The sequence below is a fragment of the Halichoeres trimaculatus genome, unplaced genomic scaffold (genome assembly GCF_033239565.1).
Source record: "Halichoeres trimaculatus isolate MK-OKI-2021-1 unplaced genomic scaffold, fHalTri1.1 fHalTri1_scaffold_6, whole genome shotgun sequence".
Taxonomy (NCBI): domain Eukaryota; kingdom Metazoa; phylum Chordata; class Actinopteri; order Labriformes; family Labridae; genus Halichoeres; species Halichoeres trimaculatus.
In genome coordinates, this window is record NW_027437184.1 from 27150090 (window position 1) to 27170417 (window position 20328).

A 20328-nucleotide genomic window follows, 5' to 3' on the forward strand; every position below is an offset into this window, starting at 1 on the left:
AGATTGCTGTTGTGGAAAAATAAAGGGGCCACATGTGAATAGTTTTATTTTTGTTTTGAGTTTTAGATCCAATTTAACTCACATGTTTTTAACAGTTAAAGAAAAAACACTGAAGCAATCTTCATTATGTCATGTTACCTCTGACCTGGGAGTTCCCCATGTTAATAGGAAATGAGTCAGATTTAATCACCACCAGATAAAACTGGAGACAAGTATTAAAATATCTGTTGTTTTCTGCTCCTCACTGAAGATCAAACCTGGGATAAGGAGCAAAAAACCTCAACAACTTTTGTCTACGTTTTATTCTTTTTTATCAGTGTGCTCTCCATGGATTAAACTCCAGTCATATGTTTAAACATTTACCTCCAATGCTCCCAAAACAAAGAATGTAACCACAGGCTTCAATTTAGACCACAAAAATTTGCGCATTTGACTGGTGAACTGTTTGATACCAGAATGATGAGATGTAGAAATTTTGCACACGGAGGTCTGTACCAGATTTTATTGCTAAATAGAGATCCATGCCATTAACATAGTCTGTAAAATAAATGGACATATTTGTGACGTTTAGCTTGTTTATCTGATACAGAGTTTTGAAGCAAATCCTTGGCAGGAGCTGTTGTGAAAATTCTACCTTAAAACTTTTTGCTTGGTGTGTATGTGGGATCCTGTACTTCAGGAGCCGACCCCTAGAGGAAACTTGATGAAGTGCAGTTTTTAGCATCAGCATCAGTTCTAGTGGCCGTTTACACGCCAACAGTTAAAGGGTGAAATGCAAAAGTTTTGTTGCGTTTCAGCCGACCAAAAATGAAACTTTTGAAAAGGGCCTCCAGAGTGGGATTTTTCTGAAACCGCTGACTCTGTCGCTGTGTAAACAGTAAACCGGTGTTTTCAGTGGAAACGCACACTCCGCATCACGTGAGCGCAAACAACAGGACAACAGTACCATTGTTACGATCGTCGCGAACTACCCTGTTGTGCTTGTACTGCTCAATCTGCAGTATCTTATGACTGTCTGTCAACAAAATGTGCATCTGATGCTCCACTTCTGCACTTAGTATTCACTAATACACCAGATGATCCGCTCAACTCTACTTCAGTGGAGATCTACCAAAAGCCGCTTCTGGACAAGACAGTTATAGCGCCGACTATCGGCTTGGCACGCTTACTACAGTGTTTTCAGTCCCTCAGCGTTTCCATGTAATGCAGATTTTTTTTACTGTGTTTTTGCGTTTTCAGATGAAATGGGGCCCTAGTGGCCAGAGGTTGCAGCTCGGGAGTGTCAGAGTTTGACGATCCATGGGCGAGACTTTTGGATCAGATGGGCCAACTGACAACTTGAGCCTGTCCATTCTCATTACTTCCCTCGCAATCCGCTTTTCAACCTAACTCTACACCAGCTCCTCCTTTTATGCTGTGTCTGATTTTACCAGTGCCATTTGTACTCTTAGTCAGTACATCAGACAATGAGGTTTAGTCAGTACAAGATCGGACTATTTAGATGCATGTAAACAGCTTAGTCAGATTGAAAACAGACTAAGTACAGCTCAACTGACACATGTAGATAACTCAATTGCTATCAGACTGTGGTTGGAGTGGCAGGACTTGGCGTGTCTTGGTACCCCTTGGCAGTGTGCGCAAGCAAATTTCACCTAGAAGAGGAAGAAGATGACCATGATAAAAAGGGTCACTGTGTTCCAGCACAACAAACCCCATGTAATGTAATTAACACACATTGTATCTCAGGAACATTAAGAGCTACAGCCCATTGAAGTAGAGTGAGACGTTATCGGTAAGACCTCTGATTCTCTTTTCTGCATCAATACGCAGACAAGATCAGATCCACGCTGTGATTTTACAAGCAAGCTATGACTTTGATCAGATCACTGCATGCATGCAAAAATACTGACTGATTCTGGCTCTGTTCTGTACCCCTGGTGGTCTTTGCTGCTGCTCTCCCTGCCTTGGCTTCTCATGAATGTACATGAAAGGGAGGGAGGTGTGCTCTCCCTTATTTAGGCTTTGGCATTCCACATTGGCACATGGAAGGTCCGGGAGCTCCCAGAACAGAGCCCTACCACCTAATACATCTTTTGACTGAACTGCACCTCTTGTGGAATATTTCTGAACTGCGGGGGTGTGTAGCTATTAAACATGGTCAAATAGAGAAAACTGGGACAGGGTCAAAATGTGTTTGATGCAGTAGGGCCAACAGATCTGTTGGGGTGCCCAGTCTGATCCTTTTCCACCACAAAGGACTTACAACAGGCATATGTATATCATATGAAACTGGACCACTGAGCAGTGGAAGAAAGTAGCCTAGAAGAGAATGACGGTGTTGACCTTGTCTCGAACTATACCAGACTTAGATTCAACCCAATATCTAAGAGATGTACTGGACAAACAACCTTGATGGAGACCAAATCTCACAGGACTTAATGGGTCTGCTGCTAATGTATCTGTGTAACATCTCTGGCCTAATGAGAAGAAGGGCTATGCAATATTAGCCTGTGGTCCAAGTAGCTGAATGTGTAACAGAGGAAGTTGTTTCATGTTCTTTACATAATTTGTAAAGAATGTAAAAGCAGTCAGAGCAGTCTTCTTGACCTCATCTTGGATCTGAAGTTTTTAACATGCCAGCTAAATTTGTATTCAATTATTTCAAATGCCCTTTTCAACCCACTTCTTCCACTCACTGTTGCATATTTATTCCCCCGCTCAAAGCCATATTTTAGCATGTCTGATAAGTATATTAAGAGCTGACTTTCATCCAAAACACAACCTCGTATACTTCACAGTTCACAGCTCCCTCCCCTCTGCTACAACGCAGACTAATAAAGCTACTAAAGCTGAAGCAGGGCAGCTCAGAATGGATAACCCCGGCAGAAATAACTGGCCCTTATTGACCCCATACATAAACAACATGGCTACTGAGACCTGGGGACATACTGAAATCTGTCTTGTTAGGATTTAATGCGGCGTCCATCCCTCCTTTGCCTGACCCCTCAGAAACCCTGCTGACCTCTCCCTTAGGTTCTTTGTTAGCACAGCCGCTCTTCAGTCTAAACTATCATTTGCATTTTCAGAATTGTTAAACAAATACCCAACCACGGCTCCTTCTGCTGCCACCCGCTGTGACCCTCCACCCACTTTCCTCTCAAGCCAGCCAAAGGTAATAGCAGATGTACGTCCAAGGCTGTTACAAATGTAAGCAGAGAGAGCAGGGTCAAAGGTCAGATCATTCAGATGAGTAAGTGAGAGAAATACTCAAGAAAGGGGGGTTAAGTTAAACAAGCTTTGCAGCATCCCTGACGTTACGGAGACATGAGCAGCATCATGGGGGTTGTGGTTGGGGGAGTTGTGTTTATAGCAAAGGGATAATGTATGGTCAGCGGGTGGTTATGCAAAACAGAATCCCCTCAGGGGGTAACACTCATTTAGAAGGTCAGAGGAAACTTGTTTTTGCCCCCGTGTCAACAAACAGAAGTGAAATGTGAAACTTGTCTTCTGACTGATCTGCTATTGCATGTGATCTGGTTGTTTCTGACCTCCTACAACTCAAAACAGATAACCATTGTCTAACAATTTTTAAACAATCATGTAATAAAAATCTAAGTTAATACAACACACATCACAAAAAACTACAGTTGTTTTTAATTAGTGGGAAATACAACCTTACTAGCTAGCAGCTGCCTGTTAGCTTTAGCTAGTATCAGCCAGAGGCACACAGTCAGATATTGCCGATCTTCTTCAAGCTCACTGTCTTCTTTACCCTCAATTTTTGACTCTGTACATATTCACATAATGTGAAATATTTTCCTGTCTAAAGAATAATGCTGGTTATCAGAGGATTAAGGTAGTCATAGCCCCTAGGCTGTTCTTTCTGTGGGACCCCCTCTTATAGTTCATGTTATCCTACAGGCACGGGCTACAGGCAATAAACCATCAATACAAAAAAAATTAAATTATGTATTTTTTCTTTGATTGGAAAATAATTAATAAAATAGAAATGATTAAAAAAAATAGATTGAATAAATAATGATGAATGTTTCATTTTGTTTGAAGAGCTAAGGGAGAATCAGGTGGGGATCATATAGGATACAAATGAAGCCCTGGAGCATAGGGCCCCTAGGATGTAGCCTGAACCTGTAGCATTAATCCTCCCCTGCTGGTTATTATGGGCTGTGATTTGTGCAACTAGAAACTGCATTTAAATCCATGTATTGAATTTGAACGGCATGATCTAAAATTCAATCTAATGTTTAGAAATCTGAATCTATTTGAAATTGTATTCAACCTAGCTGAAAATAAAACTGTCTTCATTACTTGAATACAAAAACATAGAATTAATTTCAGTTCCCCCATACAGATTCAGTTTTACCACCAAATGTAATTGAATAAAGTTTCAAGCAAACCCAGTTTTTTCAATTCTTGGTCAACACCACTCAGTCAAGTCGAGTTTCTGTGAGTTTGTGCACAGTTACTCCTCCTTTAAGATGCAGATGAAGTAATGATCATACCACGCTGAATTGAAATCAGATTTTTTTTATTTTCGAATGTAAGTAGAATTTTCCAATAAGCATTTCAAAAATTTCAAAGAAAATGAATCTGTTTTTTTAAAATAAACCATTAAATTAAAATAAATTTCAGATCATGCTTTTCAAATTTATGATTAAAACTCAATGTGGAGTGGTACAAATCTCAGCCCATTGTTTATCATCAGTGAGAATTCATGGAGGAGGAACTTCTTTTATTTCACCTACATTTTTTTTTATTCTTAATTTTTTTTTTTTTTTTTTCTTTTGAGCCTTTGGTTTGAAGAGTTGAAAAGGAGAATAGTTTACCTCTAATTAATGCTTCATATGAAATGAAATTTTTCCAAAGATCCCTTTTTCTCTCTCTTTACCGCAGATAGGGGTTACAATTTGTTTTCCAATAAGGTAATCCAATTTTCTACAGAAAACCTTCAAACCAACAAATCACATCAATCACCTTTTCTCATAGTATTTATTTTATTTTCTCTTTAAGAATATATATATTATTTGGTATTCTATAAATACTAAGCACTGGTGTTTGAAATGTTATGTTAATATTATATGAGTATATGATGTAAGTACGAGTGTGCAGAACGACTGCTGTGACAAAAAATTCTTTTGCAAATAGGTCACGGCAAACACAGCAAGACATAAACTTTAAACAGGGAATATAATCAGTTAGAGTCAGACAACAATTCAACAACAAAAATAAATAAGATGGTATAAATTTACATAATTTGTTGAAGGTTAATATTTTGTTTGTCATGGCAAAATTTGAGTTTTAAATATGCTGTCTGCCACTTTTCTAACTAGTTAATACCAACAACAACTATTTTAGAAGAAGAGAAGTGAAAAATATTGAGATTAGGCGCTGGTTACTTTATTTGATTCATTTTGTTGTATTATCCTATTTATTTGGTGCACATTGTAAGATTAAAATAAAACAGGAAATAGAGAAGTTTTAAAAAACAAGAAGTCAAACAGTTTTGGTACGGAGACAATTTCACAGCTGACAGCTTTCAGTGATATAAAAAAGTAGGGAGCTGAAGTTTTGTGACAAAATTGGACTGCTAGGATTCATTTATAAATGTAGAGAATCAAACAAATTGTTTTCATTTCACGGCTTCCAAACAGACACTTGGCCACATTTTAAGCTAAAAAGCAAAAGGGGTAAACCAAATGCGGACATAAGAACAAAAATGGTGTCAGCGTTCAGCCATGTCCCAGTGATCAGTTATGTTTAGGAACCGTGTGAACATTCTGTTTCACTAGTTTAAGTGTTAGCGCTCAGCAGGAGACGCCTCACCTCGATGGTGAAGATGTCGATCCAAATGGAGCCGTTTCGTGTAATTTATTAAACGGCTCACTGCTCCATGTTGTGGACGCAGATCTGTAAAACTATTGCTTTATCGAACAGGGCTCGACACGACATCGTCCCTGTGTGCATTAGCCGATGATGTCAGAAGCAGGGACGCATATTTCTGCCACTTGGCATTTTGGAAATGTGGTGCGGCCATGGCTGTCAGAGCCTGAGTGTGTAGGACTGCAGATCAATAGGCAGCTATTGGGTAGACAGTGGCGGTGTGCTGCAGTGCAATCTGGGAGTTTCCTCTGGGGAGGAATAGGTCACAGGGGGTACGGAGCGTCGCGCTGCTCATGTTGTTTAAGATGGGAGTACAGGCGAGCGCGGTGTGTTTGTGTTGCAGCTGCTGATGCGTGAAATGGAACTCAGGTAGCTGGGCGGGCCTCGGGCCTTCGCTGTATCTTCCGCCAAGTGATTACTTTACTCCATTGATTTTTCTCCCTCCTCCACTGATCTGAGAAGATCACTTCGAAGAGAGAGGGAGGAAGAGGAAGGGGGAGAGAGGCAGGGAGGGCAGGGGAACCATTGATTGACCTAGTACTGAGATTCAACGATTGACAGCAGAACCTTGAGTGGCAGTGCTCCCTCTTAGCCTGCTAATCTACGACCGGGATCCCTGCTACATTCAGGGAGTTCTGTTTTATAAATCCTTACAGAGTGAGGCCAATCTTTTCTGTCCAGCATGTGCAGACATCCAGGAAAAAAAAACAAAGCTGTACTCGCTGTCAGACTGAAAATGCTGTTGGAAACATCTTAAACATGTCTGTAACATCACTTTGTGAGAATTTATCCACCCTGCTGCTTATTACTGCTGTCTGTTCAGGCGCTCTGTTTGTTCTTTGCGTGGTCTTATCAAGGTGTGTTGACCTGGCAGGGCTGAGTAAATATATTCATGAGTTTTTGAATGGTTTATTTTATTTTCATTATGTAGTGCATCTTTCAGACAGCATGCCATCTCTAAGGATCAAACCTATACTTCCTAACCCCTGAGGCGGCTAATATAAACACACATGCAAAAGGTGCACGTCATTATCATAAGCTGCTGTGGGTTTGTATGTGGAATATCTGAGTGTCTGTTAAAGGATAATTGCATTTTATTTTTATCATAATGTCTGGTTCAGTCTGGGGGCGATCATGTGTCGAGGCTGCAGCCGCTGCAGACTCAGAGGTGGAGGTGAACCGGAGTGAGATGAGTCACTGACGCTGCAGTGAAGGCGACTAACACAACAAGTTGATAACAGCATGCAAACAACTTGACTTGTCTGGAAATTCATAAATATTCACTCTTTTGTTGACACAGCAGTGCTGCTTGGCTCTTCACAGAGGGCGAAAGATTATCTGCAATCAGCTCCAAAGGCCTGTCTGACATTTTCAACCTGACATTTACATTTTATCTTTGCACTTATAAGAGATAGGGCTGAGACTACAGCGGCAGCTGTTTTATGATCACTGTTAAGCCTTTTGAATAAATGAAAGTTTATAGAGGAAAAACACTCATCCAGAGACATATGTCTTCAGAAAACACTGACAAACTGTTGGTTTCGGTCTCTTCGTGGGTTTTCTGGCAGTGAGAATCTGAATCATCACCTGGTTTTTCACTGCTTCTGCCAAAAGGTCAAGTTGATGTAAATGTTTTCCTGCAATGACTAACTGTGGTCAAAATGCCAATTAAAAGACAAATTCACACCATGGAGCAGACTAAGTAGGCAGACAGTAAAGGGATAGTTTGCGGTTTTACAAGTTGGATTGTATCAGATACCATAAACCTCGTTTCTACAGAGTTAGGGTGTATCAAACAGTTTCTGATGGATCATTAATATTTACCTCTGCCAAGAAGGTTATGTTCTTGGGAAAGTGCATCTGTTTGTCTGTGAGCAACATAAATGAAAAAGTAACAAATGGATCTTGATGAAATTTTCAGGAAATGTTCAAAATGGGAAAAAGGAAGATTTGATTAAATTCTGGAGGTGATCCGGATCACCATCTCGTCCAAGGATTTTTTTTTAAGGATTCTTTATGATTGATGGATCTTTAAGTTCCAGATCCTGGAAATATGTACTGGGTCATCATAATTTTCAATAATGTCAAGAAACAAATTATCGTACAAACCTGCAACCAACACCAAATTGTAGCAGACAGTCTGCTGAAAGGGAGTATAACATTAAAGTAGGACTAAAGTGTTGATGACAATCACAATATGCTTGGCGTAGGTCTGCGTTCTCTGAAGGGTTTTCTAGTTTTAACCTGAAGTTAATTTTTCTGTCTTGAAGAAGATGAAAGACTTGCCTTTTCATCTACCAACAAAATTAGTTGTTGTTGACTTGGAGCAGTGAGGAGGTCAAATGCTTCATGGACAGATGAGCAGATTCAAGAAGCGTGTTTATCAAAAGTTAGATTCACAAAGTCTCTGCCAAGCCAGTAACAGAAAGGTAGAGACACATCAACAGTTGTACACAGAAGAAACTGGAATCCAAGCAAGTGTTTCTGTCTGTTCTAATAAAATGTATCTTATAAGACTTAATACCAGCTACTTTAACCTGACAAGTGCAGAAGAATGTCTTCTCTTAAGATATTGAAAGACAAAATTGACATCTGAATTGCTTGTAAAGAGCAAAGTAAATTCAGGCAGTAGATGTTGTCAAGTCCTGGGATGTTGCTATGGTTAGCACCAGCCCTTGTACTGATTTTAGAATAGAATAGAATAGAATAGAATAGAATAGAATAGAATAGAATAGAATAGAATAGAATAGAATAGAATAGAACATACTTAATTTATCCCCAATGGGGAATTCAGGAGGAGTCACAGCAGCAATCAAGAAAACAAAAGTAAGAAAGTGTATAGAAAGTGCAAAAAGGTCCATACAAAAACAGATGCTGACAGCTTGTCCATCATTCTCCAGTTCAGCCAGTCTCCACCTCCACAGGGTCCAGGACTGAGCTTCTCCAGCAGTCTGTTCAGTCTCTGTCTCCTGGATCCTGTCTGCTCACAGCAGGTGAAGCTCTTCCAATGTGGTGTTGATGTCTGATGTTAGCTCTGTTAGCCATGTCTGTGAATAGCATGATGCTACTCTGCCCTCTGGTATTCCCTCTGTTGCTGGGTTAGCACCGTTAACTCATCCATCTTATTGGAGATAGATCGTCCTCTCCTCCTTCTTCTCAGCTTGTGGGAAGACATCAGGCCTTGCACCAGTTAGCATTGACATGCTACAGGCTGCTAACAGCTGAGTTCACATGTAAACAATGCAGCCATGGTTACATGTAGGATCTTCAGACAAACACAGGAGAAAAAGTAGTAAAAATATCACTGAAGACAAAACCTATTTGGTGTCTACGACCAACAAATGAGCCATACAAAATAATGACCAACCCCAAATGGAGAGATGACAAAAAATAGATGAATAAATGGACAGCATCTTGCAACATATTGGACTGGATTTAACAGATTGGAGCCATGAGTGACATTAGTCAGTCACTTCTTTTAGGCTAACTGTTTCACCTACTTTTGGAGTGTACTTGGTCAGGCATCTGTTTGTTTTGTTTTCTGGGTTGATGACACTCTTACTTAAGAAAACTGCTCCAGGTTGCAATTGGAAACCAAAACCACTTCTACAACAAGATTACATCACCAAAGGGCCAAAGGAGTGACCACATTGTCAGCTTTTACAGAGTCGTCACTTCATTTTGTAACAGGCTGTGTTAAAGCTGGCAATAAGAAAAATGACGTTCGGGTGGGCTTTGTTAATAACATGATTGAACAGTAAAATCCAATCCTGTACCAGAGGAGCTGCTCCTTTGTCCAGCCAGCTGTAGTAGAAGGTCAAACTCAGCGGTGTTATTGGAGCATCATTAGGCGAGGAACCATGTAAAGGCCACCGTCGTAATTAAGACCTGAGACCTGCGCTTAACACTGGCACACTCGGGGTCTGCAGAGTGATAAGTGCTTGATCCTGATCAATAAGATGCACAGCCCCGTTGCCACTTGCAAAATCAATATTGTTTTATTTGCTGTTACAATAGGCTTGTCTGGCTGCAAATGAGGTCTGAGCCACAGAGTTACTTTGGAAGTGGAGACCTTACCCCAGACTTCTGCCCCGAGTCTGCTTTAATGAAAAGGCCAATAAGTGTCTGAACTGGTGACCTCTGTAGACGTAGGCCTGAGGGGGCCCAGCATGAGAGATCCCCAAAGGAGGAAGTTATTATCTTAACATACACACGAACAATGTCTGACAGCAGTATGGGACCATATACCTCTATATGCAGTTTTTGTTGTTGTAGTTGTTGTTGTTTCCCATTTTGGATGCGTGCAGAAATACTTGCAAAGAAAATGAGGTTTTTGTACATCAAAGGTTTAGTTTGACATCCAGGCGGGGATGCACAAAAACTGAACTTGTCAAGTTTTTGATTGTCTTATCTTAATTAAAAATTGTCTCATTATACTTTATATGAGCCACATTCTACTAGTTAATCCACAAAATGTCTTGTCAAGTTTTTTTAAAGACAAAATGAGGTCTGAATCACTTTTAAAAAATTTAAAATTATGTCTATGGAACAAAAAAAAAGTTAGCTCAGAAATGTGCTTGAAACTACAATAATGTCTTAATATAGTTAACTTTTCTCTTTTTCCATTTGCTGATTTTTTAAACATGTTACAAGCAATTCAGACCTCTTTTTGGTCTTTAAATAAGTTGTCTAAAGAGAGTCTAAAAAGACATTTTCTGAAAAAGAGAGACAAAAAAAAAAACTTGATAAGATTTTCATTTTTTTGCTGTGTATGTGACACACTTTTGAACTTTTAGCATATTACCCTTGGTTCATGGCAAACAAGCTGGCCAATTATAAAACTGAAGCTAAGTTTTATCTAACTCAGAGCATGTGAGCAAAGTGCCAGTGAGGGGGGAGCGGAGCTGTGGAAGGTTTTTTGGGGTGCTCACAATAAGAGTCTAATGCATGCCCAAATCCAGGCCAAAATCTTTTTAAGTACAATATCCAAGTACAATATTTTGTTACCTCCCATCTGTTTGGGGTCTAGAGCTTTGAATAAAGATAAGTAAAATGTGCAGGCACATATTTTTGTGGCAAGCGTGGAGCAAGTGGAGAGAGGAGACACTATCTTGCTGGAGCACTGAGCGGTAATGGGCGGAGTGGCACGGTAGGACTTTAAGTAGGGATCAACGGAGGCGGGCACTTTGGGTAGTAAGGAGCGGAAATGCTCTAATCTAACCACCTCATGATAAGTGCCATTTGCTGACTATGTAAAACAATGGATGACATGAGAGCTCCCCAAAAGCAAGACAACATATCTGTAGCCCTCACCATCATGGGGAGTTGTAGTGGGGGTAAAGAAAGACTGGCTTCTTCGGGCCCCAATGGAAGAAGGGCCAAAAAGAAAATGAACATTTAGGGCAGATATTTTCTCTAATGGCTGACATGAGGAGTAGCAGTTGGAAAATTAGCTAAATATTACAGTTATTGATTTCACAGCTGCTAAAGGTGACAACCAGCACCATGTCTTCGTTTCCAAAAAAGCAAAATCAAAATAAAAAACAAAGACAGAAAAGAGAAAGGAAAAGGGCAAGATAAGAAAAGTTTAATTAAATTCTATGTTTAATATATTTACAAAAAAAAAAAAAGGTGGGCACAACTCACACTTCAAAATGCTCTAGGCATGTTTCTTCGATTGAGATCTGAGGTAGTAAGCAGGGAATCTTTCTTGGGTCATATTTGCATTTCATAAATTCCTCGTGAGTTTCTCATAAATAAATTAGCATCAGGATTTTCCTCAATTCATTCAATTGAATCTTTGTTGGGCTTTTTTCTTAAGGTACAAGCATTTCATTAGCTTATTTTTAAGTGCTCAAGCACAATCTTTATCTTTTGAAAATGACCTTTGACCTATGAAAACTAGAGTAAAAAAGTAATCAGTGTAAGTTTTGCCATCACTAAAAAACTCCATATTATTATATATTAAGAAACAAGATGTTTTGTCTCAGTGTGACTAATCACAGGCCCTAACTTACAAATAATGCAACGTGAAAGTTGAGTGCAAAAAAATGGTGCTAATGCACCATGCTTTTTCATGTTAGAGGTGACATTTTTCAAAATATAGCAAATGCTGAGTAAATACTGTTTTCTTTTTTTTAGTCTTTCAAATTGGTTAAAATGCTCACGTATCTTCACTTTTGTGTCTGTACCCTGTAGTGATCGGCTCTTTTCAGAGAGCCAGCTCTTATGGCTTGGCTCCAAACCTGGCCAAAGTGAATGATTTGTGTACTGATGAACCCTTTTGCATTCAGTGGTTTTATGGGAAGCCTCATAATTTCCATACTTTGTGCATTTTTCCTGTTTCTAAACACACATTCTTACTTTTGTTTGACATTTTAATCCAACTTTCTTGCATCAAAACAAATGAAGAAAAGATGCTGATCCACTCGCTGCTTTGTGTGTGGGTGTCACTGACATTTTCATGTTTTATGATGCGACACGCTCTCCTCACCACTGTCTAATGTCTCACTCACTGACTGAGGACAAGACTTACTTCACTGGGTGTCCCCCCTCTCTGCTATCCCATAATGATATGATCCTATATCCTTAAATGTGATTGGCTGGTGGGATTTTGAGACTGGGATGAGTCTCCTCTTCTGATTTACTAACAAAACATCTGCTCTTGGAGCCGAATCTTTAGAGCATGGTACATCACGAGTATCCTGGCCTAAGTGTGTCTGTGCCCATCTCCTTTATATAATAATAATAGTGACATTATTCATCGCTTTATGTTTTTAAATATCCAAGCTACCCTCATAAGATACTTGAAAGGTGTCACCCAGTGACATCCGGACTCACTGCAGGGATTTTAAGGCCTCTGTAATGTTAATTCCCTCTGACATAAGACAGTCTCAGATATAATGGAGAGCATTGTATCCATTAATCCTCCTCATATGTTCTATAGATACAGAGGTGGGACGAGTTAATCTGGATTTAGCAAACATGAGTCCCAGCATTGAGCCTAATTGTTACGATAGAGCAGAGATGGGGATAGAACAATGATTTATAAGATGGAGATCTGAGAGTTATGGATGGCGCTGGGCAGTTCACATAATAGAGAAAAAGGTCTAGAATAGAAGGTCATTAATAGACTCAACAAATCTATTCATTCTGAGAAAATGTTCTGCGTCCTTCCACCAGCCCAATCATACATCATGCTAATGCTCTGGCACATTTCACCTCCCATCCTGACTCCTTCTCCAGTGTTTAATTTAGGATTCAGCTTCATCGACGCCCACTGAAACACTCTGACATGTGATCGTTTCAAGAGGCTCAGCTCTTTCTCCTTGATTTACAGGAAACTCCAGTGAGCCAGATATTCTGAGAGATGCCCGTTTCTGAAGAGGAAACAAAGACTAATCAGAGATGACAAAACCTGAGAAATTAGTCAGTTTTTATTTGAATTGTTGTTGCTTTCTTACTTGTGTGCACCGCTTATTTGACCTCAGATCTATCTAAATGAGTATCAGTGTTGTAGTACCTTTGATAGTTTATTTAATCAGCCTGTCATGCAACAAAAGGACTTCAAGACTTTGGAGCTTCAGGCTGGTTTGTACCTTTGCATTGACTTTGCATCACATCCGAGCCAATGCCGCAGGTCTTAGTAGTCCTTTGCATTCTTAAAAGCCTATACATGTTGCATGTGGTGCACCTCCTCAAAAATGAAACAACACGTCAAAATTACAAACCCCACAAGCCCTTCTGTTATTGCTCCACTGGGCAGCACTTTGTTGTACAGATTGTCATAGATCAGCTGACATCACTTGAATCATCTCTCCTGGTTGAAACATGTAAAAAGTAGCAACCCCCATCAGAGAGAAATAAAGCCCATGTTTAAGTCCTAAAAACTGAAGAATGCCTTGGATCTAGTTAGCTTATTTCATTATTAGTACATATTGAACAGAGCATGTTTTGTTTGTGTAACTTTTTATTTTTAAAGTTATTGAACATACAAGTTTTGCCCATATAAAGACATGACTGATTTGAATGACAGGCAGGCACCCTGTAGCTGTTAGCGCAGAGGCTAAAGGCCTGAAACTACGAAGCTGCATTGAGTTCAGCATTTCCAATATGGCCCCCTGTCATCAAAAAGAGGCTTTAAAACTCTGTCTGTTCTCCAAACCACCTACTGTATACTACATGTGAATATAGTATACAGTAGGCACAGCATACTGCCCACTACTTTTGCTTGTAGCATGTAGTATGACTGTTCTGATGGGTCTGTTTTGTTGTTTACTACTCTGGTTTTCAGTTTTGGAAAATGGAGCTACAGAGGATAGATTGTAATTTGTCTTTCTTATAAATATACAACACAAACTTTCTTGGCATTTTAGTTATTTTGTTAATCAATCATAGCAGAATCGTCATATTTGATTTTCAATCTTACACCTAAAGTCAGATTATTTACTAAAAATAAATCTGGAAGATTTTAATTTTTACAGCTGATGGAAAAAACATTTCTATACAATCCACATATGGTCTCAAAACGTGAATTAGTGGTTTACATGGGCTTCCATGAATATAATTATTATAATTATATTCTAATATAATAGAAGCAACAAGATTTACTTGTGTTTCTTTCACGTCACTTCACTTCTGTCTCACAGACTGTCTAAGGTTAGTGTTGTTGTATTGTAGTTATAATGCCAAATCAGTTCAGTAGATGGTGGTAATTCACCAAAATCTGCCACCCACATAGACAAACAGCGTTAGCGCCGTGCATTGTGGGAAATGGTATGCCAGGTAGACTGGTCTGTTGCATGCTGAGATATTCTCCTGGATCAGAAGGGAAATCCAGGGATTTTGGGATACTGCAGATTTTGCAAGTTTTTGCATACTGCCTACTACAGACTTCCTTCCACAGTCCAAAAACATGCCCATCAGGTTAATTGGTCACTCTAAAATTGCCCCTAGGTGTGAGTGTGTGTGTTAATGGTTGTCTTTCGCTGTGTCAGCCCCGTGATTGATTGGCCACCAGTCCAGGGTGTACCCCGCCTCTCACCCAATGATGGCTGGGATAGGCTCCCGCCACCTGCAACCCTGAACAGGATAAGCGGTTTGGAAAATGAATGAATGAACAAATGAACAGTAGGTGCTGCTAGTGTAGTAGGTGGTTTGGAAAATATCCTCTGTATCACCCACATTTAAGTGTGTGACATCAGAAACACTAAGTCCATGGTGAAAAGGCATATATAATACACTCACATATGGAAACTTGTGATAGGTGGTCCATAGAAAACACACAGCCAGCTTGTGTTTTGGTGGAGTATTGCAGCCTAACTCTGGCATCCCAGGGCAGACTATGTAATGCTCACCATGGTGTCAGCAATCAGGGTGTAGCTATAGCATAGAGTGAGCAAAGAAGCATAGATCAGGCTGGAGATGCTCATAATGTGCACATTATGCAAATTAGTGGTCATTTCTCTGCGCCAATGGCTTGTTAATGTCCCTCCATGTCCACTGAAGCCACACGGTAGGAAAATACAAGTAATCTCATGTAAACTTTGTCTAATGGCTTTACCTGAGCTCACACACTTGCCTGTACTCCTGCTTACCTGTGTTTGCTGCAGAGTTAGTATGGCATTCAACACAGACAATCAAGAAGTCTGCTAATTTTGTCATTCTGTAAGAGCAGCATAAGGTGACTTATGCTTTCACAATGAAAGCATCGTCATATTTACAATATGAGCTCCTCAGTTTGAAATAATCCAAGTCTGAGAGAGACATGCACTTTTAGTTTTAGATGTCTGTGTTCTTTAACTTTTTTTTTTTTTTATTGTGGCATAGATATAAGTTGATTCTTAAAGATTGTTTTGATTTTTTACCTCCGCCAAGGAGGTTGTGTTTTTGGGAGTTTGTCTGTTTGTTTGTGTGTGAACAACATAACTCAAAAAGTAACTAACGGATCTTGATGAAATTTTCAGGAAATGTTCAAAATGGGATAAGGAAGAAGTGATTAAAATTTGGAGGTGATACTGATCACTGTCTGGATCCAGGACTTTTTTAAAGGATTCTTTATCATTGTGAGATTGGGCCATTTTCACCATATGTGTATATAACTCCATGATAAATGGTCGGATTGCTTTGCAAAATAATACAAGACAAGGTCACCATAATTTCTGACAGATGTAAAAGTATGATCCAGATCCTGGCAAAATTCTGGATACTTAGGTCTGAAATATAAAATATATAATACAAACCTGCAACTAACACCAAAGTGTAGCAGACAGTCTGCTGAAAGGGAGTATAACATTAAAGTAGGACTAAAGTGTTGCGTGACAATCACAATATACATGGCGGAGAACTGTGCTCTCTGAGTGCTTTTCTAGTTTTGTTATTGTTTTCCTTATATATAGACTATAACAGGACTCAGCTGACAGTAGAGCCTCAGATGTATCAGTATCTGTATCAGTATCTGTTACCGTCAGCAAAGAGGAAGTAAACTTGACTGAGTTTTCCCTACTGCTTCTTACACAAAGATTGTTTTGAGGTTATATTTTGTATGACCTCTCTGTGTTGTTTGTATCTTAGTTTATGTATCACACACTCAGTCACCCTCCCTGATATTATCAGCTCTGCCTCACAGGTGTGGCCTCATCCTGTTTGTCACCCTCACCTTGCAGTGACCTCCTGATGCAAACTATTCCAGGTAAAGGACAAACAACAGGCAGACTGCTGCTCTGCCCTGACTGCAACACCTCTCCCTCCACCAGCTCCACCATCTGCCTGAACCTTCTGCATCCTCAATTATCACCTGCTCTCATACAATCTGATCAATAATGTTGCACTTAAAGCTTGTTCACCCTTTAAAGATTTAAACCCTCAGCTCTACATCCTCTCAGACTCCACCAACTTCATTACAGCATGCTGCCAGAATATATTCACCGCCCTGGCTGTAATGCTTTCCTCTCCATCCCCATAATTCACCTGGGCTTCACCTATGGGGCGCCATTTTGTCTCAGTGCTAATAAGGCTCCATAGCTCTCTGTGATTATTATCAGTGACAGGCCCGGTCAGGGACCAGCAGCTCTCTACTGCCCCCCCTGTGCGTCGGATGCTGTGACCCACTTGCCCCCGTGGCTCTGGCCAGCTCACCCTCTTGCCCCTCTGACACACCAGTGCTCTGTGTGGCCTTGTGGAGGGGCGGAGGGGCTGCAGAGGTTGTTCGCTGCTGGTACCCAAAGCACCGCCTGCTGCAGCCAGGCTCTCCACAGCCCTCCGGCTGTTCTGTCTGTTCAGCATCTCCCTTTAACCTTCATCTAGGAAACAATAAAACAAGAACAGAGAGGAGGAGGAGGAGGAAGAGGAGGAGGTGGAGGGGGGAGAGGGTGTGAATTTGTGTGTGTGTGTGTGTGTGTGTGTGTGTGTGTGTGTGTGTGTGTGTTCGTGCTCAGAGTATCTGTGTGGGGGGAGATAGAGAGAGATGCTGTGGACATTTGACACATCTCCTTAAGCCAATGTCTACTTTATTATCTTTGGCAGTCCTTATTGGTTGCACTAATCAAGTGGAAGGCAGTAGCGCTGTGTCGGGGGCGAACACGCTGCGTGTGACAAATATATTATTAACTGGAGGGAGACGGGCGACCTTGGCCGTGTCACCTGAGGACCCCGCCGGCGCTCGCTCTGCCAGCAGGAAACGACCTTCATATTAAATCCCTGCAGAGGTCAATAAACTAAATAATTCACAAAGGTTATATGCTTTGCGCTGAAATCTGCTAAAAGAGAGACGGAGAGACAGGGAGGGAAAGAGGAGAGGGAGATGGCGAATCTTTAACTTGTGAGCAGCTAAAGCAGGACTGGTGTCCTTGTCAGAGTGGAGTCTCTTTATCATTGGGGGGCGTTTATATGAGCGTGTCAGAGGACGATGTAAATCCTGAATCTCTCTCTATTTCCTCACTGCTGTCACTCTTCAATCGATCCGTCATTCTGTGGCAGTGGGGGTTGGACAGGAGGGAGGCGGGGGTCAGTGTGCGCTATTAATACAACAGCCTCTTTTTTAGCATAACTGCACACACAGCTGTATTTAGAACCACACTGACAACCTGTAGTTGATCACTGCGCAGCTTTCCCTCTGTTTGAAGAAGTCTACACAAAGTGTTTTTTTGTTTCTAGTCTCATACATGACACCAGAGGTGTCAGTTTTTTTGTTTTATGTACGCCCGGTGATGGATGCCGTGTGTTTGTGATAGTCCACGCTGAGCTATTCTTCGCAGGGGACGGCCCGATACAGCTAAAGGTCACGGTTACAAAAAGAAACGTCCACCTCTTCATCACCACCAGGCAGGGACGAGAGGGAGGGAGAGGTCACTAATTTAATCATCAAACGTGAGTTTATAACTCAGCTCGCACAAACATGCTGAGGCTAGCTTCCTGTCCATGCTCCTAGCATCAGTTTAGCATGCTAGCCTGCTATCATTCATCGAGTTAGAGTTCATGTACAGTTAGCAGGGGGTTACAGATAATAATACATAGATACAAACACATCCATAAAAACTGTAATTAAAGATTGTTTCATTGATTTCAAATGATTTCTGTGTACAGTTTTTATCTGTCAGTCAAACTGTCTTCGCTCAGCTCTTCAGCCTCTCTTAGCTCTGCAGTTGATGCATCTTTAACAATCAACAAAATGAAACAACTGCTGCTATCTACACCGCCACTCATGGTTTAAGTGTCTTTGGTAACCTACATTTTTTCTCACCTGCTCCTCTGCTGTCACAACAGTTGGTGGACAGGGAAACAAACAGAATGAATATGTTCACATTGTTTGGATTGCTGAAGTAGCATGCTAACCAAAACTTACCCCTTAGCCACATTGTTTACCCATTTAGTGCTCATAGAAGCTAATGTTATACCCATAGACTGTATAAAATAAAGACAAAGTCTCCCTGACTTAACCTGGCTGTTTGTGATGCAGAGTAATGAAGCCAGGCGTTGGCAGGAGCCATATTGGATATAAGGCAGGCTTCAAGCTTCCTTTCTAACTGCAATGTTCCATTTGTACTTGGAAGTCGGAATTTCCAAGTTTCAAGTGGGAACGCAGCTGGGCCGAAATTTCTGACTTGTAAGTCCGAGCACTTCCCCCTAACACCCTGAGTTCCCAGTAGGAAATTCCAAGTTCAGGGGTAAACAGTAATTAAGCTCTTGCTATCTTCTTTTTATTTTAGAATTTCTGACTCGTGTTTGTTGCAATAAATCAGTCGTACATATATAACCCTCTGACACGTATAATTCATTGTTTATATACAGAAATACTGCTGTTAAGGCAAGTTTTTCCAACTTGGCAACTGGAGCACCCAACTCAGAGATGACGTCACCCCCACTCCCGACTTCCCAGTTCCGAGTACAAATAGAACACAGCATTAGCTGCACCTGTGATTGGACAAACTCATGATCATCAAATCAAAAATCAGCCCCCGTACAGTGTGTGCCGATAGCAAAATTAATGCTTCAGACCCAAGTCATTTTTTAGAGCAGACTGTCTAATAATGTGCTTTTTAATGCCATAAATGTATGTTGTTGTTTTTTCTGTTTTGTTTTTGGCTTGGTGTGTAGTAGTTTCCAATCTTTCTGCAGTCAGCTTCATGCAGATTTTTGTCAACTTCCCCAATTTTGTGATTTATGGAAAATGCAAACTTGAAATAAATCTTTCACATGATAGTACCTGAATTTCCATAACTGTATTCTTTCCTGATCAATAATGAAACAGAGTCACGGTCAGAGCAGCTGCTCACACACATACAGCTGATTGTCATCAGCATACGGCTGAATAACTGGTTTATCTACAGATTATCTTAAACACAGAGAAGTGAAGCCGTGAGGGGGAGATATCATCTATCCGCTCATCTCTGGCACGTTTTATCACATGACACAGATAAGCTAAAGGAAGGTAGGCTAACGCCGAAACACCGCCATGATCTGAGATTAAACTATGTTCACCTGAGTTAACCCCAAGGGATGTGGTTACTCCAGTTCTTATTTCCTGTTGGTTTGACCTCATTTAGGAGTTCATGTTATTGTTGTTGTTCAGTCTTTACTTTCAGTTTTAAATCATCTCCAGTGGAAGGTTGAAGACAAGAAGATGGGCACAGGATGGTGAACTGCTGCTGACTCAGTGACATGAACTGGATGTTAAAATAAGCTGGATGTAATCTCTAAAACATTATGTGAGGTGATAAATTTGATGGTTTCAAAATTCAATTTTCAGATAAAGATCAAAAAAGAAAAAATCCCCAAATGCTTCAGATTGATCAAATCTATGACAGCAAACTCCTGTCGTTTGAGGGCCCATTCGATCACTCAGGGAAACTTTTAATTTGTTAATCTGAGTGACCCCCACAGATCAAACAGTCATATTCCTTCCATGTGTTGATGCCTTTTATTTTCGGCCTA